This window comes from Pipra filicauda, unplaced genomic scaffold, assembly GCF_003945595.2.
Source record: "Pipra filicauda isolate LSUMZ 115617 unplaced genomic scaffold, ASM394559v2 scaffold138_size1969278_pilon, whole genome shotgun sequence".
Lineage (NCBI taxonomy): Eukaryota > Metazoa > Chordata > Aves > Passeriformes > Pipridae > Pipra > Pipra filicauda.
Genome location: NW_024103862.1, coordinates 585073 through 612775, shown reverse-complemented (window position 1 = coordinate 612775; position 27703 = coordinate 585073). Strand labels below are relative to the sequence as shown.

The window sequence follows — 27703 nt, the reverse complement described above, 5'->3', positions numbered from 1 at the left end:
TAGTTTCCATGGGAAGAAATACAGACATGACGACCAGAAAGAAGCCACATCATATTTCTGAGTATGGTACTCAACACACATTAGGACCAGCCAATAGATCATACCTGTGGAGCTGTGAAGAGGAATACATCTACCTTAGGAAGTTATATCCAAAACTACAGTTGGAATATCTGTGAGCATCAATCTATTATTATGAGCCAGGGCTTATGCAACAGTTCCTAGCTTTCTTGCTCTGATAATTGATCCACCTTATTAATGTATGCTTAAAACTTTGGTTTAATACTGTTTCATTTGTATTAGTTGAAAGGGCAAAAGAAGGTTATAGAAAGGAAAAGTCATTTTTAAAAATGCAATTTAAGGGAGGGATGGGTGAGAGATATGAAAGCTGAGAATCATTGTCATGATTTATGCCCAGCTGCAACTCAGACCCATGCAGCCACCTGCTCACAAAAGTGAGAAAACTTGTGGGCTTATATAAAGACAGTTTAACAGGTAAAGAAAAAGTTGCACACTCAATCAATTCAAAACGAGGGATGCATTCACCATTTCCCATGGGCAGGCAGGTGTTCAGTCATATCCAGAAAAGCAGGGCTTCATCACATTTAATGGTGGCTTGGAAAGACAAACGCCATCACTCTCAACATCCCCCCCTTCCTTCTTCTTCGCCCAACTCTATACGGTGAGCAGGGTGCCATAAGGTGTAAGATATCCCTTTAGTCAGCTGGGGGCAGCTCTCCCAGCTGTGTCCCCTTGAAACTCCTCGTGCACCCCAAGCCCCCTCACCGTCAGTGTGGGATCAGTAGCACAAACGGCCTTGAAGCTGTGTAAGCACAGCTCAACAGTGACTAAGTCATCCCCGAGTTCTCAACACTGTTTTCAACATAAGCACAAAACATAGCCCCATACTGGCTGCTATGAAGAAAATTAACTCTACCCCAGCCAAAACCAGCAAAGTCAAGTTGAGAATATTTCTCTATCTAGGGTAGAATTGGTTGATATTTTACCTATTTCAGTAAGGAAAGGTAGAAGAGAAGTAGAAGAAAACAAGGTCACAACTTTCCTAAATGCTACAAGCTAGTCCAAATCAACTACTCATGCAGTGGTCCTCAGGGACAATCTAGAGCTTAGTAATTTAGCAGACTAATTAAAAATGTGTGTGTGTATGTGTGCATGTGTACTTGCGTAGAGAAATTCTTCTAAGGTCACTAAAAGACAATATGGATTGTCTTCTACCATATTTCTCACCAAGCTACTCGGTCAATGCTTTTCAATACAAGTGACAAAAGATATTTTGCAGTACTTCTTCCATCAAGAGCAGACTCTTGTCCTTACATGGATGATCATCCATACACACGTTTGTATTTAAGTTACAAGAAATTAAATATTAATCTCACTTGTTTAAGACATAGAACAACCCACCACCTTAATACTTCATCTGACTTATTCCTTAATGTGCTGAAATGTCCAGTTCCATACAGTTGCTTTAGCAACTGTATTAACAAAGTTAAAATATCAGAAATAAAAATAGAAATTCATTCCATTTCTTATGAGAGGGAAGGTACCAAAGGTGTGTGACACACAGCATGACAAGACTTAGTTCAGACTTAGGTTATTTTATTCATTTTATATTCATCTCATGCAAAGGATATTTAAATATAATGCATGAGATGACAGTTATTTTTTTTCTCAAGTCAGAGGAAGAATCAGAGCAAAAGAAATTCAGACTCTTCTTCATATAATTAGCCCAAGGGAAGTAGTACTATCTCCAAAAAAAATTATTTTTTAAGGTGCCTAAGCTCATCATTTAGTGCAGAGTCACAAAACTGCTGCTCAAAACCCACCTTTTTTTTTTGCTAGTAAGTCTGAGCCAAGCAATCTCCGTGCTGCCACAGAGAATAAACAACTTAGAATACTTGGTCCTAAGATCTGAGTCAGTTTCCCGAGTTAGTTTAGTCTCATTGTGCTGGATTATGATTGAGAGGTGTGAAGGTGAAATGAAGTCTGCATCCCAGGTGCAGAAAGCCAGAAATTTTGCAGCTGTGTCCATGTACCACACCCCAAAAAACCATCACTGGGAAGGTACTTCAGGGACATAACAGATCCATATGCAAGACCTTGCTCTCAAAGAAGTACAAAAGATATCCGAAGCTCACATCTTTTTCTGTTGAAATTTGCTCTAGCTTTCTGGGTCTTGTTCCACTGAAAGTCCTTTTCTCTCTAGCTTTTCAGTAATGGAAAAACTGGGATAAAATACTTTCGGAAGAGCATGCACTGCTACAGACTATGCACATGGTAGAGGAATTACCCATTTGAGTAGAGGTAAGTGCCCAAGCTTCCCTCCATGAATGTCTCCTAGTTCTTGAAACCCCAAGTGAATTCTTATTGCACTAGTTTTCCCAAGGTTTTTAATTGCCCTCTGCTCTAAATGGGAACAGAAGCTCCTTCTTTGGGGCTGAAGCCTCAGGGGATCTCTGAATGTTTTGACAATCTGAGGGTTTTTTTCCAGGGCAGATTTTGGTGTCTCAGGCTGTGGGACCTTAAATAATCCAGACAATTTTAAGAATGTTACCTAATATCACTACAAGCAGCTTTGATTTGCAAACACATCTGAAGTAGGGACTGTGTGCATTTGAATTGTGTATGATTGAATTCAACAGGACTGTTGACATGCATTGGGTTAATGTGTATGTTCTGACTGACCCAGACCTAAGGAAAGACATTCTACCAAGATTTTCCCTTCTTCTTAAAAAAACTACTGTACTACAGAACAGCATTCAGACATTTCCATTTTGCTTTTGTAGAAGTCCATTTTCCATTTCACTTTTGTAGAAATCCATTGTTGTTTCCTCTGTTATTGTCCATGGCTCACATGTTTTTTACTATCTTATTTTTCCCTTGATATTTATAATTTATTGTGAGGTAATAAGATTTAAAAATTAACTAGAATTAAATTGCAGTGTCGTTCTGGGATATTGCTGTAGTTGTTGACTTGGCAAAAGGATGAATTCCCCAGTGCCATTCTAGAATTTTTGTTAGGAGAGCATCTATAGCTATGTAAAGGTGTTTTTCTGGAAGTATACAAAATATGAAAACACACAAAGAAATACATAGGAATTAGAAAAATATCTGATATAAGGAGTAGTTTGTAGATCCTCGTTTTGCCATACTGTACCATCTTGCTGAGATTCTTATGATTTTGTAGTAGGAACAAGAAGAAATAGCTATTTCTCATATCAGAGGGGTTTTTTTTGATACACAGAATACAAGCTGTACAGTAGTTCGCACTACTGAAATCCAACAGTATTCTTTGCTTCTCCTGGTAATTAGAAATATCATATCTCGCTCTTTTTAAAACTATTTTTCCTAAAGAATGACCAAATTTGTTGCTCTGTCTTATACTGCAGCATTATTTAATTTTATGCTTTAGGGATGGGCGCACGGGTGGTACAGTCCAAAGATAGAACTGGCCTCTGGTGACACTACAGATATAAAACTGAATATCCTCAGCTTACAGAGAAGAGTGTTTCTAATGTTTATATTTCTCAATGGGTTTATTGAAATCATAAATAAAAGAAAGGTGATCTAGAAAAGAAAGGTCTAGAGGGTCTCCCAGTTGCACTCCATCTATTATACAGATCAAAACTGCAACTATTAAGAAAAAAAGAAGGGTAGTTGTAGTTGGTGACTCCTTTCTGAGGGGAGCTGAGGGCCCTGTATGCTGACTGGACCCAAACCACAGGGAAGTCTGCTGCCTTCCTGGGGCCTGAATGAAGGATATTAGCAGGAGACTCGCGAGCTAGTTTGGCCCTCTGATTATTACCCATTGTTGGTAGTCCAGGTTGGCAGTGATGAGACTGATAAAGAGGTACCAGGCTAATTAAAAAGTACTTTAAAGCTTTGGGTCGATTAGTTGATGGGACAGGAGCACAAGTGGTGTTTGCTTCAATTCCTGCAGTAGCAGGGATGAATGAGGAGAGGAGTAAGAAAACCCATTTTATCAATAGGTGGCTAAAGCATTTGTGCCACCAGCGGAATTTTGGTTTTTTTTGATCATGGGGCAATTTTTATGGTACCAAGCCTGTTAGAGTCAGATGGGCTTCGTCTATCTAGCAATGGCAAAAGAACCCTAGCATATAAGCTGGCAGGGCTGATCAAGAGGGCTTTAAACTAGGTTTGAAGGGGAAGGAGTTGAAACAAGGCTCTCCAGAGATGAGCCTAAGGGTAGAAACCCAGGGTTAGGAGCGATATCAGCAGCACAGCTGAAGTGCATGTACACCAATGCACACAGTATTGGAAACAAGCAAGAGGAGCTGGAAGCCATCGTGCTGCAGGAAAACTTAAGATGTAGTTGCCATCAAGGAAACATGGTGGGAAGACTCATGACTGGAGTGCTGCCATAGATGGCTACATGTTCATCAGAAGAGATAAGGAAAAGTAGGAGAGGTGGAGGGGTGGCTCTATGTGTTAGAGTGTCTTGAGTCTGTAAAACTTGAGGTCAGTGATGACAAGGTTGAGTGCTTATGGGTCAGAATAAAGGGGAAGGCCAACAAGGCTGACATCCTGGTGGCAGTCTGTTACAGACCACCCAACCAGGATGATGATGGTGATGAATTATTCTGCAAGCAGCTGGCGGAGGTTTCAAAATCGCCCGCCCTTGTTCTTGTGGATGACTTTAACCTGACAGATGTCTGCTGGAAACTCAACACAGCGGAGAAGAGGCAGTCTAGGAGATTCCTAGAGGGTATGGAGAATAATTTCCTGTTGTAGCTGATAAATGAACCTACCAGGACTGGGGCCCCATGAGACCTGTTTTTTACAAACAGAGAAGGACTGGTGGGAGATGTGGTGGTCACAGGCTGTCTGGGGTACAGTGACCACAAAATGATAGAGTTTTCAATACTCAGTGAAGTAAGGAAGGGCATCAATCCTTTCCTCAATCAAGGGTAAGATTCTGGGAGGAGACCCAGGTAGGCCAGCTGACCCAAACTGACCAAAGGGATATTCCATACCATATGACATCAGCTCAGATATAAAAGCTGAGGCAAGGAGCAGGAAGGCAGGCATTCATTGTCTCCAATGGCTGCCTGCTGAGAAACTGTCATATGCTTGAAGCCCTGCTCTTCGGGAGTGGCCGACCATGGATGCTCACGGGAAGCAGAGAATAAATCCTGCTATCTTTCGATTCTCTTCACTTTTGCTTGAGCAATCTTTGGCTTTGCTTTCACTTTAAATAAACTGCCTTGTTCCAACCCACAAGTTGTTTTTCCACCTTACTCTCTCCCCTGTCTGGCTGGGAAGGGAAGTGATAGAGCAGCTGGATGGGTACCTAGTGTCCAGCCAAGGTCAACCTACTACAGACGCATAGAGTGGAGTGCAGATGTTTAATTTTATGAAATGAATTAGGAAGCCAGGGTTTGTGTCTGTTTATTTCAGGTGACTGGTTAATTTCTAAAACAAGTTTTCATAAGTGGTAATGAAATAAAAAAAATTATTATAATTTCCATTGGAAAGATGATGATCATGGGAAAAGGGTTCTGAGTAGCAGGGCAGAAAACTCAGTCCTAACTCTACATGGTGAAGAACATGGTTAGTTCATTGGGTTACATAGTACATAAAATTCTAGATGGAGAACTTTTTCATACTAAATGGTTTGATTCATAGATGTAATGAGGTACAATAATCAAAAGCAGGATTTAAAAAACCAAAGTAAAACTTGGTTGGACACTCACAAGTGGCTGTTGTGTTTTATTCTATCTTAGTCCTTCAAACATCCTACATCAAAATCTCAAAGATCATAAGCTGACAACTAACTTAACGGGTAGACACATCTTTTATCAAGAGAAAGGTTATAAAGAAAGCAAGTTATTAAAATAAATATCTTCCTTTTTTTTCCATTGCCTCTGATTCATGCCAAAGTTAACGTTTAACCTTTTGGACAGATGGAGAACGAATGATGCTCTGAGGTGACTAAAGGTGTCTGCATTACAAGATCAGCCCTGACAGCTTAGTCCTGACTTCCTCTCTCAATGGTCGATGAAGCATATGGCTGCGGGGACCAAATCTTATGGGACTGTATGGGTGAAGGTTCTGGCATAGAAAGTAGTATGCAAACATAAAATACTCATCTAAATTTTTCCCATGGTGAAGTTTATCTTGGAGTTGAGGAAATGATGTTTGTGGCTTATGCAGCGTATATTTTTGTCATGGACATAGAGCTCCTGCCTTAGCAGCAGAAAAAGCCAACCTGAAAAAACACCATGCTGAAACCTGCCAAAGGCATTGAGGGCTGAGGCAGCTGACAGAGAAATCTGATGAATAAGACATTATGTAACCTAATCATTAGAAGACCATGAGGTACCTAAACACCCTGACAAAGAAGGCTGCCCAAGTACTTCAGCGAAATAGACAGACACAATCCAACAGTTTGAGGGGTTGGGTGAAAATTATTTCTCAATCTATGAAATTCAAGAATGTAGGGCTTTTTGCAAATCAGGTCTGACTCAATTTAATAAACTGATGTTAACAAGCTTCACTTTCTGCATCTTTCACTGTCTCTCAGCTGTGTGGTATTCATTAAAAAGAATATATGCAAATTTTAGCAACATAAAGAGAATTTAAAATAAGGGATAACACAAAAAACACTCAAGAAAGCTTACTGGTTTCCCTTCAGGATAAGTTGTCTGTTTGCTATATTCTATCCTCTAGTTTGTCCTTTAAAATATTGCCACTGCATCAATTATAAAGAAAAGGTCACAACCTCACCACTCCAGCAAGGGCAATGGGAAGAACTTTCCTAGTGTTATCCCATAAAACAGACCTTGTGAGTGGATCAAATCATGTCTTCACAGGCACTTTCCCTGAAGGACAAGGCTGTCCTCTCAGAAACCAAATTTCTTCTCATACATCAAGAACTCTTCATGGTAAAATAGAAGAGTGGATGCCATCCCCTTTCATGGCTTCTCCAGACAAAGTACAAACCTCAGTGCACTCAGCAGTAAATTCCTTTACACATTTACGTGAGCAAAAATTGCTTCATCCATTGATCTTTGCTCAATGTGCAGCACTTAATCCAACCACAGTTAAACGTATCAGATGGGCAGCACTGGTGGAGTGCCTGTGCTGTATACTTGAATTCAGTCTTTTTTTTTCTTTATAATACTCTGCTTTCTCTTTCTTCCCTATTAACTTAATCAGTTGAGTCTCATCCATTGTCTCTTCCACAGCGTCCGAGAGCTGCTATGGTAATGGATGCCTTTTCTGATAAAAGAATGATAGTTCCATTGCATTTGCCTTCTTTTTTTTGTTGGATTTATGATTTAAGAGTTTATGTACCCACCCCACAACAGTTAGTTATCTGTCCTAATCACAAACTGTTGCTGTCCTTGGATAGCGATAATAAAAACTGAGGGAAGCATACCTTCTATATTCCAAGCCCTAATGAATCAAGATTTGGGAAGGATTTAACAGAAAAAACAAAGCCTGTGGGAAATGACACACTTACAGCTGTGGAGGCAGTAGTTGTCTGATGACATGACAGAAAACCATGACCAACAACCTCAAAGTACGATAACTCTGTTGGTGAGCTACCATAAATGAACTTGTAGTCATGACCTTGAGGACCAAAGGACCTACAGTCCTTGTATGTTTTAGGCCCTAGTCCAAATGAACTCTGACCTTTTCTTGGACAGGGGGGATCCAGCAACATTTTGCTAAGACGAAAAACAGAATGAATGCTTAGAAGTGCAAAATGGAATTTACCTCACCAACCGGAGGCAAGAGAGAATAGAGAAGGGAAAAGAAGCTGGATGTACCAAGTTTACAGACAGCTGAAACAATGCGCTGGCCTTGCTTTTTCTCAGTTAAAAATATTGGCTATTTTAATATTTTATTTTGTTATTTATTTGGAAAAAGATTTAATTCATGAGTGCATTTCATTAAATGGTAGATTGTACATTGTTTCATTTTACTAATTGAGAATTGGAGCAAAGTAGAAACTTGAGCTTAAAACCCATTCTTCTTGTTTAGGTGTGTAATTCTTTCTCCTGTTTTGCATGCCTGGAAGTAATGTGGCATTAAGTATATTCTAATTTTAAAGAATTTAATACATGCATAATCTGCTTTACAAGCAGAGATTAGATTTTTTCATATTAAAATAAATTAGGACAACTGAGAAGCATAACTTAGGGCATATTCATTTGAACAAAATAGACAAAATCTTCCATTTTTAAAATGTTCTTTTTAAAGTATTGATGTACTGTACTTTAAAGAGTATTGTATGAATCTTTCATAGTGAAGGACTCCTATGTTCTGTGATTTAAAAAGAAAATTATGGCAATACAACTGAACCTATGGGTAAGCTTACATTTATGGTATCTATTGATGGTTTCAATAATTTAAAAAACAGAAACAGGTGTTTATATGCAGTTCAGAACACCTGACACTGCAGAATTATTTGCTAGAAGCCAGAACAAACTCTCAGGTTTGGGAGATTTTCAGAAATATGTGACAACTTAAAATGCCTTCATTTTGTATTTGGGGTTGCAGCTGTATCTGACTCTCAGTAAGGGGCAGAGTAGTTACCTCTGGAATAAAGTTCCCTTAGAAAATTATACCAAGTTCAACACCCAAAAAGTGGTGGGTGGAGGGAGTGGTGGTGCATCACAAGGCATTTTTAAAAGTGCTCCCCAGCCTCCACTGCCCCCAGCACATCTTTTTGTTCTCTCTCTCAGAAATAGAAGTCAATATTAAGGTTTATGGGCAGAAAATGATTTTTCAGACATCAGAATTGACCTGTTCTTTTGCTGCAGGATAGATCCTTCCAGACTCCGGAGAAGTATGACATTTCGAGATTTAAATAGGAGAGTAGTGTCAGGCAGCTGGCATACACTGGGACTTCCTTCTAAACCTCACAAAATTCCAGTCAAAATAAAAACCATTTTCCTTTCTAAGAGTAATTTTAAACTATTTGTTTTGTAGTGATCCAGAGAGTCTCAGGTTGGTACTAAAGGACTTTCAGTCATCTTGGGAGCCTTTTACGCTGTGTACCGTTGTATTTGCACCATATCTCTTTTATCAAATTAACACTTAAAAAGCTGTCATAACTATTTCACATACTTTTCACCTAAGTGACCTTCTGTAGAGTAGATCTTGGCTAAAGAATAATATTACAGGCCTAATCTTGTTTACACTGATGTCCTTTACAGACTTGCAAGTAAATACCCTTGTTTCTGTCTCTCACAAGTCACAAATAAGAACCTGACCCAACTGTCCCTCACACACACACACACACACACACACACAAGCACCTTAAGACACATCTACATACAGACTGCAAGTATTTATGCCTCAGCGAAGTCACAACCTTTCTTCCCTATGAAAAGGCTATGAAGTTCATACAGGATTTGTTATCGAAGCAGCCTTGACTGTATTTCCTTTCCTGCTGTTTGATTGCTTTGTAATACCACCTTGTTTGGATCTAATCTGGGACAATTTCGGATGCAAAGCAGATTTCATACAATATCTTCTTATGAATCCTGATTCTACTCCTCTTTTATTCCTACCATTTCACAAAGAAAAAGCTTTTCCTTTTTGTTGCTCTATTAAAAATTCGTTGTCAGGCAGAGTGTGAGAGCTGGCTCTCTCCAGTTTGGGCCCAGCAGGATCTGCAGTGTTATGGCAAGAGGTGGTATCAGGCTGAAAGACATGGAGGCAGGTCCTGAGCCATGTACTCAGCATTTCAGGGCCTCTGGCAGCCCTGGTCCTGCCCACTGCCCCCTGAACTGACACCCACAAGGCAACAGAGAGCACATACCAGATGCAGTCAGTGAACTCAAAAGGCAGCAGGGGGTTCGTCGCCAAGCAGCATCTCTATCCAGGGCTCCACAAGACTACTTCAGGTGGTTTTCAGTCCTACATGCTGCAGTGTGGTGTATGATGCCAGATCATTGCAGGCCAATAAGATATAAAATATTTTCAAAATGACAAGGCAGTGATTCTTTGATAATGACAAACAGGGGAAGTCAGCAGTGTTGAGCAGCCTCCAGGCCATTACCCTCCAGAGCTTGCTATTCCCTCATGCCAGAAGGCAACAAAAGTGAAGTGAAAGCCAAAAGTAGGCAGAGATGGTCCTTTAGTACAAGAGTCAGGATAAATACTTGCTACACAACTCTTTTGTATTTTAGGGGGATTTAAAATCTTACAGTACATTTATTTTGCCAAATAGGAATCACAATCACTTTTCCCTCCAACAGGACTAGTATTTCAGTGGCAAAGTATCAGTTTCCAAATATGAGTAGCTTTCTTCTGTTCATCAGCTGGCATCAAAATATCTCCCATATGATTTTCATGTCAAAAGTGCCACATGCCATGTATCAAAAATCACAATTTGAATGCATTAAAAAAATATCATGGGTGAAGTGAGGACATGCTTTTATTTTTGATCTTCCATATACAGAACATAAACTTCAAAAAGAGGTCACCAACACAGGTTGCCCTCCAGATTTCATCTTCCAACATATACAGTAGGTGCTTGTCTATACCGCAGAAAAACTGGGCCTTGGGTATTGCCCATGGGTGATTTACTTTGGTCCAGAGAGCACAGATAATGGTGTCTACTCCTGGCAGTGTAGTTTTTGGAACATGGCTACCTCCTGGCTACATCCACTGGGCTCTGGGGTCAATATGTTTAGGAACGTGTTTATGAAGAGATATTTTTTTGAACAGAGGTGGGCATAAACTGTGCATAAAGGAAAACAGGTGCTTAAACAGGTTTTGCTGATCATAACCTTTCTAAAATAGGTACTTTTCCCTAATTATACTTTTAATTATACGTAAGCAGAGAAGCACTTTCTCTCTCTTACACAAAAAAGGCTGATTGGATACAGAAGCACAGGGTGGTATATCACTTCGATAAGACTGTTCGGTATAAATCAGGTGAGAAATTTGGAAGAAACATCAGTGGACTAGTTGCCTTATGGAAAGCTAATCTTGCTGGTATCTCAGACACACTCTTCATTCCTCCATGAAGCGGTTATCTTTAAAACAAGTTAGTCAGTGTTTATACATAAGTATAGTATCCATATTCCCATTCAATTATGTAAGTCATCTCCACAGGTTAAACTGAAGATGCAGGTACGCACGTCTGTTTTCAATTCAGATCATTTGTATGTATTGGGTAATGTGATTTATAACCATACTAGCACTTTGAAATTAAAAAGGGACTCAGAAAGGAGGCACTAACACTTCTTTAAATATATCGCTTTATTGTTAATACTGAAACCACTTGACCTGTGCAATACTAGGTTCTTTACCTATACAAATAAATTTAAGGCTTAATCCCTAATAACGTATACTGCAAATATTCAAGAGTTGCTAAAGTTACCAAAGTAGTATTAGTGGGGTAAAAAGAATAACATAGCAACAACAAAAAAAATAAACTACCTGCTTTAATTTAAAGTATTCTTAGGAGAGGAGAAATTTTTATTAAGCAAAAAAAAAAGAAATCAGGAGAAAAAAGCTATTAAAAATAAACTAATACATTACTTTGAACTATATTTATAAAATATTTAGTTGTCTGCTAGAATAGAAAAAAATAACATTTTTATTAGACATACTTATAAATCAATGTCAAAACATTTACTGGAGTTTGAGGTAAACATCATTTATAGCAACACTGAACAAATAATTGTTGCTATAATTTTTTTCATTATTAGTAAAATGGCTGTTTCCTCCAAAATCTCATTTAAATCAGAAATGTATACATTTCCTAGACATATATGTGCAATTATTGTTCCAAATCCAGAAAATATTCCTGTATTTGTTTTTTTACTTTTTAAAATAGATTTTTTTTCTGTCTAGAATTACTTATTTTGGGATGCAGCTTTTAAAAAAGCAGCAACATGTTAAGACTACTACGTGATTGTATGTTGACAGTCTGGCATTACATTCTGTATTCTTTTAACTAGAATATCAGATTATTATTGTAGCTGGTTAGAGCTTAAAATAATTTTTAAAGTAAAATTTCACCATCACAGGATTTAAGGTGCTGCACAAGAAGTAAAATTACAGGAGTTTGAGTTCATGTGGGTAATTTTGGAAAAAAGCTTTAAAACTCTCTAGCCATTCTTGTGAATCCATGCATGTGTGCTTTCTGATCATGTATAGATTTTTTCATAATGAAGCATGGTAATTTCCTTTTAAATATTAAATTGTTATCCCATCACTGGAACTACTTCTTCAAAACTTAACTTTTAATTTAAATACAAAAATATTCTTAAAAGAAAGCAATACGTCCACACCTAGTAAAGATAATGGGTTTTTCCAAACCGAGTCCCTTAAATAATATATTTCTATGATGTTGATACAGCACTATATATCCAAATATACGTAATGGAAATTATACACATAATTCATACCAGAGGCAAAGTACGGTTTTGAAATGCTTTGTGCATATGAGGTACTTGAATATAGGACATTACAATGTCTGAGCAATTCATGAAAGTTTTTCATACTACTACAATGGTTTGATTGTAAACCTGAGAGACTTAACCTCTACAGTGAATTGTGCTGAAAATAAATAATAAGGCAAAACACGTAAAAACTACTTATTAGCAGAAGTCCTTTTGTTGACAAAAGCCCTCCAAATCTTTTCCTTCAGTAATCTTTGTTTTGCATCCCTCTTAATGAAATATTCTATTTAACAAAAACCATTGTTTGCAACCAACAGAAATAAAAAAAATTTATATGTGATATTTTAGCTTCCAAAAAATATTTATGAAATATCACAAAGACCATGTGTTTGTTTTTGAATAAGTATAACCTATTTTGACCTGGTTATTTTTAAACTAAGTATACATTATCTCTTTTATATTAACATCCTAATCATTGCTAACCTACATATTTGCTGCACACTCTTAACACTTGCTTTACAAAATAGTTTAAATTCTAACTGTAATGAGAAAATGGTATTTTGAATATTAGGGAATGCTTAGGTAAAAAAATCCTTCCTTAGTTATAGCATTTATAAAGCTATGGATAATTATTTTGAAAACAGTGATTAATAAGTGTCCATTTTTCTGTCATCATTGGTAATAGATGCTATCTTGCTCAGGCACCCTGCCATTCTGTTTAATACAAGTGTATCCTAGTGTAAAAGGAGCTTGTCATACTTATCTCTAATGGTGAATGATTTCTTTCCCTCTTCCTGAAGACACTTTGCACCCAATATTCTCAAATCCGATCATGCTACAGGCTGACAAATAAGCTAACAACAATGCAGGTGGCAGGCTACATTTATGTGTAGGTGTATGTTCTTTAGAAGATATGAAGAAGAGGACTGGATCTTTTTTTTTTGCTTGTAAGTTGGACAAAATACACATATGAAGAAATGTGCTTATAGAAACAGATGTGAAATGTTTACATTGTAATAAAAAATCGTGATCTGAGAGAACAATATGTTTCAAAGAATCACTGCTTTTTCAGAAAGTGAGAGAAAAATTAACCCTTTTTTCCTTGTCGTTACTGCTGGAATTCTTCAAAATGTAAAAGCAGAAAGTATCTGTGATTATACCAGTGTTGCAATGAATGCTTGTAAGTTCTGCTGGGTTTCACTTATTTCTGTACTTTCTGTGTTTAATTCTATTCTCAAGTGATTGTACTGCATGAAACAGACATCAACTTGTCCTGATTCATGGTTTAGGAGGAACAGCTGATTAATCCCATGTCAACAGTCTTGACCCTATGCAGAAAATAGAAACATTGAAGGTCTGCTTAACAATATATCAAGGGTATAGTTGCTTATGCTCTCTGCTTTATAAAATCATAAATCACATGCAAATGCAGAGTAAGTTAGGACAGTGTCGTTCAGTCATTATCACATCTATCCCTTTTATAATCTTACTCAGTAAATGTTTTTTTTTCTTTCAAATATTTTTGTGTGAAACAACCAGCATGTTACCATCATGTTTTTCTGTATGTTGTCAGGATATAAAAAGAACCGTATGGATTTGTTCCTTGGTTTAGGCTCATCCTCTCATGAACAGTGAGACCTGTACAACATAGCAATCCCATAAAGCAAAAACACCTTGATTCTTTCCATAAAATGCTTAGATGTCACTGCTCAGTCCTGTAAGTGCTGACTCATGTGAGTAGGCTTTACTCTTCTGAGAAGACCTATTAGCTTCAATCAGACCATTTATCCTAATGAGAGCTTGTAGAATTGGGTCCTTTCAGCAAGGTACTCAAATATTATTTTTTGGTTTTTTTTTTTTTTTCCAGGGTGTAATATTTACAGGATATCCTTTTGATTGTTTAATATTTGAAAGGTTTCAAATCATCCCACAAACAAAAAAAAATAAATTCTTCCCCTGATGCTTCTGCTTAAGTATGAACATACAATATCAGGTTTATATTAGCCTGTCTAAAATTGCTGGGTAAACTGGATGAAACAGAACATGCATAACAGTCTTTTAAAATGTGGTTGAGGCAAGACAGAAGATATGCATTTCCACTTTTAGTAGTGAAGCACAGTGACCCTCCCAAGCCAGTTTGAAAATACTAACGAAATTTTAAGCTCTTCTTTTCTATATGGCAGCTTCAGAAAAGAATGTGCTCTTTATTATTGTGAAGCATACACTGCTAGATTAAAAAAAAAAAGATGTACATAACATAACTAAATAAAGCCAAAATCAGTGGAAATCTTCTCATGTAAACTGCATAATAGCACTTCAAATGGCCCCTTTCTGTCATCCACTGTAACCATCACATTCCCATTTCTGCTGCAGTCAGGTGAACTGTCAAAGAGCTATTACGGTTGGCTGCATAGAATTCCGAGGAAAGACAAATCTGTGCAATTTTCTCCTTGGGCAATAAATGGTCCTTTTGGTGCATTTAGGTTTTCCTAAACAATTTTGGTAAAGAAAAAAAGGAGTTTTTAAATTTTTTTCCCTTATTTTTGAATACATACGGTAATGCAAAGGGTTTTATTTGGGCTGAAACCTTTACTATGAATGTGTAGCCCTTTGATAGATGCACATTAGCATTCCAGTATGTGGGTAAGATTTATATATTTTTTCCTTTTCTGATACATAATATAGCTTTGAGTAGATGCTTAAAATGGTATGATGATGTTATATTTTATTGTGGGTTTTTTAACTATTAAAGGAATGGATGCTCACCACGTGAAACAACGAAATATATACACAAATGCAAAAATCATACAATCTATTATTAAAAACTAATAGCAACCCCAAAATCTTAAATGCATTTAGTCTTTCATGCCTCTTTAAAATACTGTATACTCAGAAGTGAATACATTATTTTGATATGTAATAACACATCTTCTGATAAGCCTTATCTTATAAATAAAAAAGATCTATAAATGATGTGTTTCTGAACAGTTTTTCTTCAGAAGCAAATATTTTATCCATTCTGGTGGGGTATGTTGTATAAGCAAAATGAGAGTTTGATTATGTCTTTCATATAGTTAATAAATATGTGGCTGTCAGAAACTACAACGAGGTTTCTTGCTGGTTGTTTTCATCTTCTATAAAAAATTAAGGTGTTTCAGAACTGACCTTTGCTCTGTTGAGTCATTTCCTTTTCAATTCCTTTCAGTTCAATTTGCTTTGCTGATCAGAAGCATAAGCCAGAATTTTTATATACTCACAGAGAGGGTAAAAGACAACTCACTCCTTTAATTTTTTTAAGTTGGATTTTTTTGTTTCTTTTATATGTGATTTTGCTAAAATTTGAGGCTGATCAAATTTAAAAAAGCAGTCATGTATTTTAATTATAACTGTCACTTCATCAGTGAATTTCCTCAGCAATTGCCTACTTTTCTTACTCTCTAAGTAGTAATTGTTAAATAGGACATCCTTTATATTTAATTCAGAGCTATATTAAGAGTAGAAATTCAGTGGCATTCACTGTTCTTACTCTTTAAAAAAATAAGGTTTTAATTTGGTACCTTTTCTGGAAATACTTTATTTACTGTATTCCACATATATATAACTGCACCTTCCTATACAATGTTAAGGGTGTAGTCCCACAAACAAGTTTATCATACCCAGGGAATTATCCCTGCCCTGAAGTGTTTACATTTATGATAGAAACTTCCATTTTGAAGCATCGTCACAGCATTCCCGATAAATAAACCAACATAATGCAGATTAGTTAAAAAGAACCCAGCCCTTAGTCAGAGATCTTACTTCTGCTGTTTTCAATAGCCAGTGTTACAAGGGAAGAATTTTTCTGTGTGCTAATCTGATGATCCTTCCTGCTTTTATTTCCCCCATGGAGGATCCCGCAAGGATACTCATTTTTTTTTTTTTTTTTAACAGATAGTTCAGTCTGGAAAATACTGTTTGCAAACTTATACGTTTCTGTGTTTTGTTTATAAGTAGAGTATCATTCATTTCTGCATATCTGCTAGACTGGACAAATCAAGGTGACAATCCATGGTTAACTCTGTCAGGCCCTTTGTCCTGCTGCTTCTGTGGATTGAAATACAATGGAAACGAAGTGGAATATATAACCGTCCAGCTGCCTTGTTGTGACAGCGTGGCCCCGTGTTACAGTGCCTCAGCTCCTGTTTGCCTATCGATAGCCAGCCCATGAGATGACAATGCAAATCATGCGAATACTCTCCTGCAAAATAAAAAAATTGCGTCAAGAGGGGGGAAAAATAGATCAGACCTGCCTTGAAAAATAGGAACTCCTAAAAGGCTCTGGTTTTGGTACAGTTGCTACATTCAGATGTAGGGCCTCTCTTTTTAACCATGGTATGCTTCTAAGGGAGGCAGATAGGCTTGTGCATTTAAATCTATCATATGGTGTCTGCTTACAGAACTCTGCATTGATGTTACTTTTAAGGTAGTTTATATTTCATTTAAGCATGCAATTAATCATCTTTACAGTGCTGATGTGACTGGCATCAGCAGTGTTATTTAATTAAATTTGAAATTATTGTACAGTAAATACAGGCTTCCAACTAGCCAGTCCAAATTAAATGCTGAGGTCTATTTCTTACCCATGGTGTTTCCAATTTAAATGTTCATCCAAAAGGTTACACTTCACGGGTTGAAATCATTTTTATGTTCTAACTGTTGCTAAACCCAAAGATCAACTGTACGTGAGTCCTGTGCATCTATTAGCTGTAGGAATGTGTACACATTATCTATATTTCTCAAATTCCATTTCTTATTAGTGATCTTATGACTGATGCTCTTTAAGCACCATTTTTCTCCCAATGCTTTGTCTCTTCTGTCACGTCAGCCCAGAACTGCTTTTGCAAAAAAAAAAAAAAAAAGGTCTTCCAAAAAAAAAAAAAAAAAAAAAAAAAAAGTCTTTCCTCCATTTTGTTTCAGCGTGGTAATGAAGCAATTAGCCCACAAAATGGAGGTACTCCGCTTCTCATCCTGCATCTTGCTTAGGGTGGGCTTTACCTGCGTACAAGCAGCAGGCACAGCACTTTGCTGCTGAGCCTGGGAAATTGGCCCCCGAAGAGCATTCACACGATGGCCCATAAGTGGCCACTGCTTAGGGGGACTCTGGGAGGAGGGAGACCTTCCCAGTGGGATCACTGGAGAATTACGTACAGCACGTGCGCTACCTGCAAATTCTGCACCGGCTACATGAAAAAACATGTGGCTGCTCTCCTTCTCCAGCAGTACTCACTCCCTAATTTTGTAATGACCTGAAAACATACATTGAGTCAAACTTTAAATGGTGGGAACATTGTTGCTTTTCACTTTATATTGTCTTTCAAAAAAGAAAGAAAAGAAAAAGAAGAAACCAACTCAAACCAAACCAACAACACCATTTGTTTTATGTTACAGCTTTCCACATACAATTCACAACATGTCTAGCAGGGAATCAGACCAGAAATATTGTCTCACTCCTATCATATATATAATACAGCTTTTGAATACTGGAAAATCTGTCATCCGTTAAGTGCAGCTCAGGTCTTCTGTGTGAAAAGCACAAGCCTTTTTTTTTTTTTTTAATGCAGTGCTGCCGTGTCTGCACTTTTTTGAAATTGCATATTTATCAGGTTATGAATTATTTATGAGTGGGGAAGGGAGGGGGAGGGCTGGAAGGGGAAGGAACAGCAAGAAAGCATATGCTTGGGCAGAGGGAGGAATACCTTAAATGAATCCACTACCACGTCTTTTGAAGGATTACTTGTAATTATTTTTTTTCTTTTTGGTTTGTTTCTCTTATGCTTTTCTTGGTCATCTGCTATTCCTATTGTGTTTCCTTTTATGTTTATTTGCTTTTAGGGTGCACGAAGGGATTGAGGCTAGTGCTTGCTATGAGTTTGAAGATTTTGCCGCTGAAATGAATTGAGCATTTCTTTGACTTCTAAAGTACGGGATGTTTAATAAATATTAATCCTTCAACTGTCAGACTGAATTATTGTCAAAAAGAGTCTGACAGATTGAGGATTAATGACGTATTTCATAAATTAGAAATGAACTATCAACAGAATGTCCAAAGTAGAGAACAAGAACGGACCAGATTTGTACCTTAGACCAGTTGAACACGCCATCTATGTCAAACCTGAGCTCAGACTTATGCACAAAACAAAACCAATCCTCCCTCCCTCCTGCAAATACACCTTCTGCTCCTCATGCACCAGGAACTGACATCTAGATCCTGTCTTCTTTAGGATCTGCAGGTACCAAAATAGCAAGGTTGTCTCAGACATCAAATAATTTTATTAGAGTCAGATCTGCATCCTTTTTTTACAGTTTTGTTAAAGGAAAATTGGGGGAGGTGCAGTAATTTCTGTTCAAACATCTCAATGTTTTATTTTCCCACTATGAAAAATGCAACATCACAGAAAGCTGAAGACCTGGCATTATAATGGAAAATTGTAAAAATGGTATCTATCTCTTCAAAAACACACAGAATTTTCAATATAAATTATGTATTAAAGGAAATATGTTTGCATAAAACAAGTAGCCGTAATTTAATATAAGGTGACAGGATTTTTAGGAGAGGCTAATGTGTGTCAAAAAATATCGTGTACAGTCTTTAATCAAACTCATGATCCTCAGTTGAATTATTGCTTGTAAAGCTGATTTTACTGTATTTTCTAATTCACTAAAAGCAAATCTCTCTCTTTTTCCCCCTCTTTTTTTTTCTCTTGTGATTACTAGGGGAAAATAAAGTTTAATTTGTGTAAGACCATATCTTTTTGGGGTGACTGAATCAAACAAGCAGTCATTTGGGGTACCATTTTTTCTCTCTATGCAGAGGTACACAATATGAAACTGGGCTACCAGAGTGTATAAAAATGTTTAGCTTAATCACTCCCTAATGACAGCGACTTATGTCCTTAGTGCAGTCGATTTGTTTCCTGGGTTTTAAAAGTAGATTATTTCCATGGTGCAGGCTTAGTGTAAGCTGTTGAGAAACCACAAGCACTGCACTTCAGCCTGAGTTTGGGACGTTCGCCAAGGGTAATCTGATTAAAAGGGCATTTTTTACAACATTGTGGTGCTTTGAAAATTCTGTGCAGCCAGATATAGTAGGGCCAAAAAAAAATTGCTTTTTCAAAGCTAACAGTTTTGCCTGAGCAGAATTAAAAGCGTGATAAGCAGCATCACTGGAATGATTCTCTTCGACAGACTTGCAACTGGATAAACAAAGCATCCTTAGTAACACATCTGTTACAGACCCACAAGCAAATTCATGATCTGTTTAATGCAAGGTTTTTGCTTGCTTGCTCTGCCTTTAATCACATTTGCCTGCTGCATAGGTGTGAGGTTCTGAGGCCTTGCTTTATCTATAAGAACGAAAATGTTTCCCTTTTTCTACAGTTGCTTTTCTCTTCCATGACGTGACATTTATAAATGTTCTGCTGTGAAAGTGGTTATTTGTGACGGGATCTAAGAACCAATGTTGGGTACCATATTCCTGAGAAGTCTAGCAGCTGTATGTTGTTAAAAGATAATTATCCTATCTTGAATCTTGGATTTCTTATAAAAGATAGAATGTAATACTAATTAAATATGTCATGTTTGCACACATCAGAACATACTCAAAAGAACTGTTCTTGTATCATTTGCCTCGTTGAACTACTTTCATATTCTTCTGCAGCACCTAAATAAGGAAGAAAAAATAGCAGAATTCTCTTCTCTTCCTCATAGCCCTGTATTTCTCTGAATGGCAAGTTCATGCTGGTCTCCACACATGCTGATAGTACAGGACTGCTTACAGCAAGACATTTGTATACACAATATACTTCAAAGTCACTGGGTTCAGTGAGACTATACAACAGATCAGACTGGCACTAGGTTGTAGTGTGACAGGCAAAATGAAATTTGTTTTCTACAAAACAGGCTATTTTAGTTTGCTTAATAAATATTGAATGACAAGACATGGTTTCTTATGTTCTATTACATCACATGGCTCTCTGGAAGGGGAAAAATGTATAATGAATTAAACTGAATTAAATTTTCCAACTCTCTTGTCTTAATTGTAATGGTTGACTCACAAGCAAAGCAAAAGTGCAATGCATCAAATACTATATTTTTTCCCCAAAGAGGCCTCAGTGATAAAATTACCATTATATTTGCTTCAAAATGGAGATTTATATTTTGTTTATTTTTTTTCCACATAGGTCAGAACATCTGTATCTTCCTCTGTGTATGTGGCAAAGCGTGTTTTCCCTGTCTGCAGGAGTGCCTTGTCATTTTTCTATGTATCAGCATTTTAAAACTGACAACCTTATGATTACATGAGGCTTTTAGATATATCACTCAGAGTTGTAATGTGAGATATAGGCAGAACTGCATTTGCTCTTTGTTTTGCTTGTCAAGATATACATCCCATATTCACTCATCTGTACATTTATACCTACATGTATGAATACATGTAATTATACAAAAGCCATTGCTTTCAGTGATGATTTTAACGATATTCAGTGTTTCTTGCTGCACCCCTCTCAAATGTATGTGTGTCTACATTTATGAGATAAAAACACATGTGAAATGATTTTAAATCTGGTGGATGCAGAGCCACAGAGCAATTCAGCAGCAGCATTTCCAGCGTGAGGCTGCATGTCCCAGAGCCCTGATGGGCTGAGAATAGCTTTGTCAGGGCCGCTCGGCTCAGGAGCCTTTGATACTGTGCTAAGTTCAGTTTAGAGTATTTACTGATACATGTCTTCAGCAACTGTCAAAACTGCTTGGAGCTATGAGATTCAGGCTTTTTCAATCCCAGTGACCAGCCAGTCTCCTGAGGCATGAAAAACTGCTTCAGGGTAGCTGTAGTACACAAATTCACTTTGTGTGACCATAAAAAAGGGGGTGGGTGGGGGTGGGTGAAACAATTTTACTGGGAGAAAGACTGAATGAAGGTGTCTTTGTGTCACACTTTATTTGCTGTGCTGTTACCACTATTTCTCAGATATGGAAACAGAGCACATGCAGAATCAATTGAGGAACACTCGTTTACTATAACTGTTTACTCTGGATGGGTCAGCACAGCCTGGCTTTCTGGCATACTGAATGTTGCCAAGCATTTTTTTTTATTTAATCTTCAAATTCATGCATACCTTTATTTAAAATTTTCCTTTTAATACTGAATTTTGTACCCCTTAAAATGAGATATCCATGCCCAAAAGATGACCCGCTGTTCTCAGGGAGAGAAAGACAAACCATTAGAAAAGAAGGGGATTTCTTGATAAGCAAGGACACCTGTGATTTTGTGTTGCTTTCGAGAGCACAGAGACCTACAGATCTGCTCTTTCTTCCAGAGTAAAATGTCTGTGATCCATAAGAAGCTCCAATCCTTCCTTTTTCTCACCCCAAAGAGAAAAAGAGAAAGAAGGAAAATTATGCACCATCAGATCAGCTGCTCTCTGTTTCTTCTTTAAAAAGCTGAGGATGTTGCTATTTAACATAAAACCTTGTGACCTTACTACAGCGGCTGCTTTGAAACACCAAGCTATTTAACGATGCAAATTGCAAACAGAGGGAAAACATCAGAAGAACCTGTCTGGAAATTAGTGTGTTTGACTGAAAATTAGCTAGCTTAATCGAACTTGCAGGAAGTGGATTTTCTATTCAGAAACCTGGCTTAGAGATTTTGTCCACTGGGGCTATTCTCAAAGTATACAGGACCTTTGGGAGTGCAAAAATTAAAGCTTTGTGTAATACCCACAGTACTGTGCTTGTGTCTGATTTGCTTATATTTTAGACTGAAATCCTTCAACACAAGAGTCATATGTTATGCAATAATAAGCCTTAATTCAGACAGACCAACCAACTGCTGTGGTTTCAGGTACCTAGTTTCTTAGACCAAGAAAATTATGATGTTCATTCAGCAAGGGCAGTATGTATGCAGGGACGATGCTTATCCATTCATCCAAGCGTGGAGGGGACCCTCCACAAACAGACTTCTTTCTTTTGGCGAGGAAGAAAGACCTCAGCTGCCCATGTCATAGTGCTCTATAGCACCGGGATTTGCATTGAGAGGAGCTCTATGGGCAGGGTGATTAAGATGAAGGAATAGGAAGGCCAAGCAGCTGCTGGTGGAAGCAAAGTGCCTCTGTCAGCGTGTGCCCATCCTCGCAATTCTGCAAAAGCATCTTGGCCAGAGGGTTTTCACTCTATCATTTCCAAGACCTCATTGCCAGATCTGTTCAGGGACAGATCGGTTATAGTCCATTACCTTTTGCAAGAAGGAGGAAACTGAAGCAACTCTTCCAGGTCTTTCTGGCAAATGTCTATTTTTCTGAATGCATGCATACCTCTCATTTGCCACGAGTACAAACTCTGTTACAAAATTAAAGGCAGAATAAAGTAGATAAGCCATGTTCTGAGTTTGGTTCAGTTGAAAAACATTGACTGTGCCATATAGATAAAAAAGACTGTTTTAAATATGTACTTCAGTAAGTCTGTCTCCCATGTCTCCACCGGTTGTGTATGGTTAACTGTAATTTATTTGGATGAATTAGTGTTGCTACCCTGGCATTAAAAATGGGACAGTTCATTATGTGGCCACTGGAAAAATAATTTGCCAAGGTAAAGGGTATGTGTTGAGCTTGCAAAGCTGAAAGCTAAGGACCAATAAAAATGGTTAGCTAATAAAAAAAGATAAGGAAAGTTTCACACAAAAATTGTTCAAAACAATGGAAGCATTTGAAATTAGGGCTGTAAATTATCTTGAAACATAAACATCTGCAGATTCAGACTTTTGTTTTCCATTTTATCAGTAGAATTTCTGGACAGTTGCAGTATGAAATCAATCAAGTCGTTGTTAGGCACCCGTGTTTGGATTTAGTAGCCTACACAGTTACTAAACCAGCATGTTAGTTTAGATATTTAGTTTAACGGCAAGTTCTCAATGAAGAAAATGAGAGCTTTGTCTGAGTTAGGGTAGATGAAAAGCAGCATTCTGCTACTTTACTCTTTTGAAAACATGTAACTTCAGAAGTGTAAAGAGATTTTTCAAAGTCTTATAGAAAATTGCTGAAAAATAAAAGACTAAACAGTGTATTGTAGAAGTTGATTAACTTGGATAATGTTTCATATTGAAGGTATTTTCATCAATATCTTAATTTTGTCAGGTCCAGAGATTTGTACTGTTGTATCATGTAAGTGTCATTGATTTTCAAATGATATAGCAATATTTTACTCCTATTTTCATTTAATTCAGTCACCACATTGCCAACTGTGTCCAAGAACAAATATATCCATAGAAGCATTCATACTTATAATAGTGGATAGGGCCATGTTGCAGAAGACTCGTTATTAAGAAACATACCAGTAATAACTTTATCTGTTCTTCTGCACAGAGATATTTCTAACAAAGAAAGTCTAAGGAAAGAGTTGTATTGTTATAATTCTATTGTCACAGTGAATCTATCTTTCCATTGGTGTAAACACACAGATAAAATATTTTTCACAGTTACTTTTGTAGCATTGAAATTTCTGTGACTTTCAGCTCCATGAAGGCTTAGGGTAAAAATGGCTAGTCCCAAAAATATTTCCTATTCTTCATAATTCTGCTGGCTATGCTTTAGAATCATGTCCTTTATAGTATCTGTCACACTGTGATAGTGTGATATCACTTCTTTGCTCATTTTAGCGTGTCATAACTTTAACTTCCAGGAAATAAACTTGTATTGTAAAGTGCTACTTTCAGTTCCAAGCTTCATCTTGAAATGGGGTGATTCTGTTTTCCTTCATTTATAGGTAAGAAACTCAGGTTTTGTACTAGCAAGAAATGCTAACAAGAAAGGTGTAAGTGCTGAGGATATTGCCTTTACTGAATTGGTCTTATAACAATATTAAACAAACACCACAAAAACTAGCTCTCAAAGATATATATTTTGTAAAAGTTTAATTCACAAGGCAAATAACTTCTATATGTTAGTGCTCATACTAGGTTAGCAGGTTATAAATATGTCAGTTCAAAATAGGCAATTCGGTTTTCAGTGAAAAAATAGAAACACAGTGTTTTCCCTGGAAATATTTAGGAAAAAATTAAACAGTAGGGAAATAAGAAATAAGTTTCTTTCATAGAGGATAGATAACACCGGGGTTAAAGTATTTAATTTTTCTTATCTTCTTTGATTGCTCCAATCTGCAGCTTTCCCAGTAGAACCCCTACATGCATGACTTAATTCTGACTACGATTGTTAGAATGAAACAATAATCAATGTATAATTCCTATTTATAAAATAAATGCATCTAAGCATTAGTCTTTTGTAAACCAGCGAACAGTATCCATAATACATAGTTATCAAAAATCACTGTAATAAATTTTAAATCATCCAACACACAGAAATAGTGGGGACAAATAGTGTAGAAATTTAAGAAATTGATTACCACTTGGATCTAAATCTGTAGGAAGTAATGAAAATTTCTTTATGCTGTTCTATCTGCTACATGTCTTATTTGTGTTTAAAGTATAATTCACCCCACTACAATGCAGCAGTTAATAGTAATCCCTAAACCAATGGGGAGTACTAAGCTGTTTCTCTTAGGACAAGGAAAGCCTTGTGAAATATTTAAAAAGATGTGTTGTAGTTACTAAAAGAAATGGCAGATTTTAGAGGAGAAAACAAAACCAGAATATAGAAACTGCTGATCCCCTAGGTAAACTTAAGTATTGGCAGGTCTGAATTAATAGACACTGTTTTTCAAAAGGTTCAGTGTTAGCTATATGTTGCATTTACTCATTCAGTTCCCACACTACTATTAAGGGGATTGCTTGATTCCTGACCTGTGTGACAGAAAAAACTTTGCTATAGAAGAGAGAAATAATGTCTATTTCGTTCTCCAAAACAGAGTCAAATACCAAAGTTCTATCATTTCAGCATTTTAAGGGGATATACAGACAGGGGTATATTTTACTTAGTTCTTTATTTGCATCTACACTGGTCAGATACTAGTTCCTCCTAAAACTGGATTTTAGTCCTGAACCTCTAAGTATTCAGCAGGGGACAGGTTAAAAAGTGCAAATAAGCACTCATTGTGAGTTATCTCCTGGAGGATTGTGTTGGAGCAGTGTACCAAGGAGCCTTAAGACTACAGTAGCAATATACATTTTGTGTCAAAGTAGCATATCCTTTGCAGTGCCCTGAAATAAACCTACGAGGTATTCTCCTGAGACAGAGTTTAGTCTCTGGACAGATAAGGAGATGCCAAGACCTAACTGAATGCAGAAATGCTTTACTGTACCCACTGCACTCGAGTTTTATCAGACAAGCAATACAGTATTATATGCCACATATGGCCTGCTGCAATTTTATGATCAATTTGAGCTGGAAATGATATTTATTAACTAAAGTTTATTTGAAAGCCAAAAAGCGTGCCCCAAATCTTACATAAAAATTAAGAAAAACAGACTCTTCAGAAACACAGTTACTGCAAACACAATTTGTTGTCCTTCTGGTATGATTCCAGAACTGTTACAGGATGTCACAGATCAGTTAATGATTTTGGTGGCAGGACAAGTTTAGAGACTGTTCAGTTGTAATGTGTATAATATTCAGTTTGTTTGAGATGTCAGACTTTTTTTATAAAGGATGCAGTGAGCGATATTTTGATCCTCTTGCCTACCTGGGCAGTTTTAATCCATCAGATAACCATTGCATCTTTATACCATGACAAAAACTCAGATACCACATTCTTGATTGGCTTTAATTTTATTTTGGCTTTGTTTGTTTGTTTGTTTGTTTTGTTTTGTTTTGTTTTGTTGGTCGGGTTTTTTTTGTTTTGTTTTTTTTTTGTTTTTTTTTACCTGATACAACTTCTTTCAGTATTTTACTTATCTTTTTTCCAACTTATATAATTTAAATTGTAATATGATTTTAAATAATCATGGAATTAATACAGGAAAATTTTAAAATTACATTCCAAATGCTGAAATGTATAAACAAAAATAGTTCCTCATATATAAGATTTTAATTACATTTATTTCATTTCAGACTCAATTATCACTGAGACAAAAACTAGTAAGATTTTTTCTTGTTCTTTAAAAATGTATTTTAAACAGAACCCACCTGCTGTTTTTGTCACCTCCTCATAACTTTAGAAAATGTCTGAGATTAGAGCTACAAAACTAGATACTGTTAAGCGTACATCTAACATATCTATAGGTAGCTGCATTAAAAGTCAAGATGTGGTCAAATTAGTGAAGCTAAGTGGAGGTGGCATGCAAAACTTTGTTGCAATACTTGCATATGTTCTATATATCCTACATAGGAGATTCTAAGTGACATGCAAAAATAGTTTAAACAAAATAGCCCAAGATAAAGGATCTTCAGTTTAGTAATTGTTTTTCACTTTTGTATCCCTCTGGGCTTTTTTTACCCCACCCCCAGACTGGTGAAAATTCCTACATACAGACATCATAAGTGGAACAGCTAATTTTTCTCTGTGCGATTATCTCACAGTCAGTGGAACTGCTGCTGTGAGTCAGAGTTTGCAAGTTTTTTCTCATCATCTTTCTGGCAATGAGTACCAACAGTTTCACCAGGAAAGTCGAATTTCCCAAGTCATGAATCTCATCCTAATTTCGCTGACAAATTTGTGCTTTTTAAAGTATTTGAAAGCTGAAGGTTTGAGTTTCATCAGGTAAAGAAGTCTGACCCTCCAGGATTTGCCTTTTACCTGTTTTAAGTAGATGAAACAATGACTTTCAAATTCTTTGCACTATACTACTTTCTGAACCTGTAGCTTTGTTGGTTGTGCCAGACTAACCTGACACATTAACAATGTCTGCTCTCCCAGCTGCGAACAACATGAATTTTAGCCTTGCTGATGTCCTGTTCTCAATCAAGGAGTGAATGCAATTGGCTCTGAGCATCTCATCATGAGAACAAAGTTTTGCTGGTTTTGTCACTGGTGTTTCGGGACTGTTCCTACATGCACGCACATGCACACACGCCAGTTGTTGTTTCTTCACTTTCTCTAACAAAAGGAGAGCTGTTGTCAACATTTTTTTCTGCTCTCTTGGTTGTATTTGTCGGGCAAAGATCATCATGCTCTGATTTAGTGTTTTCAAATAAGTGTGCCCTCTGGTGCAGTGCTCTATTGAGAGACAACACAGCCCAGGCAGGAGAGTTCAGCATGGCCACTAATAAAACACAAGTGCTGCTTTGTCAGGCCACGAGTGATTACTTGAACAAGTGCCAACCAAGAAACCAAACATTAGAGTGCAGCTCTTCAGACCCTCAAGACAA

At 37.0% G+C, this 27703-nt stretch overlaps 1 long non-coding RNA gene across 1 annotated transcript; it reads left to right on the top strand.

The window, feature by feature from the left end:
• Positions 1-27327, top strand: LOC120322631. The gene is made up of 3 exons (XR_005562443.1): positions 1-172; positions 2222-2319; positions 27252-27327. It is a non-coding gene; the product is annotated as an uncharacterized LOC120322631 (long non-coding RNA).
• The last annotated feature ends 376 nt before the right edge of the window (positions 27328-27703 follow it).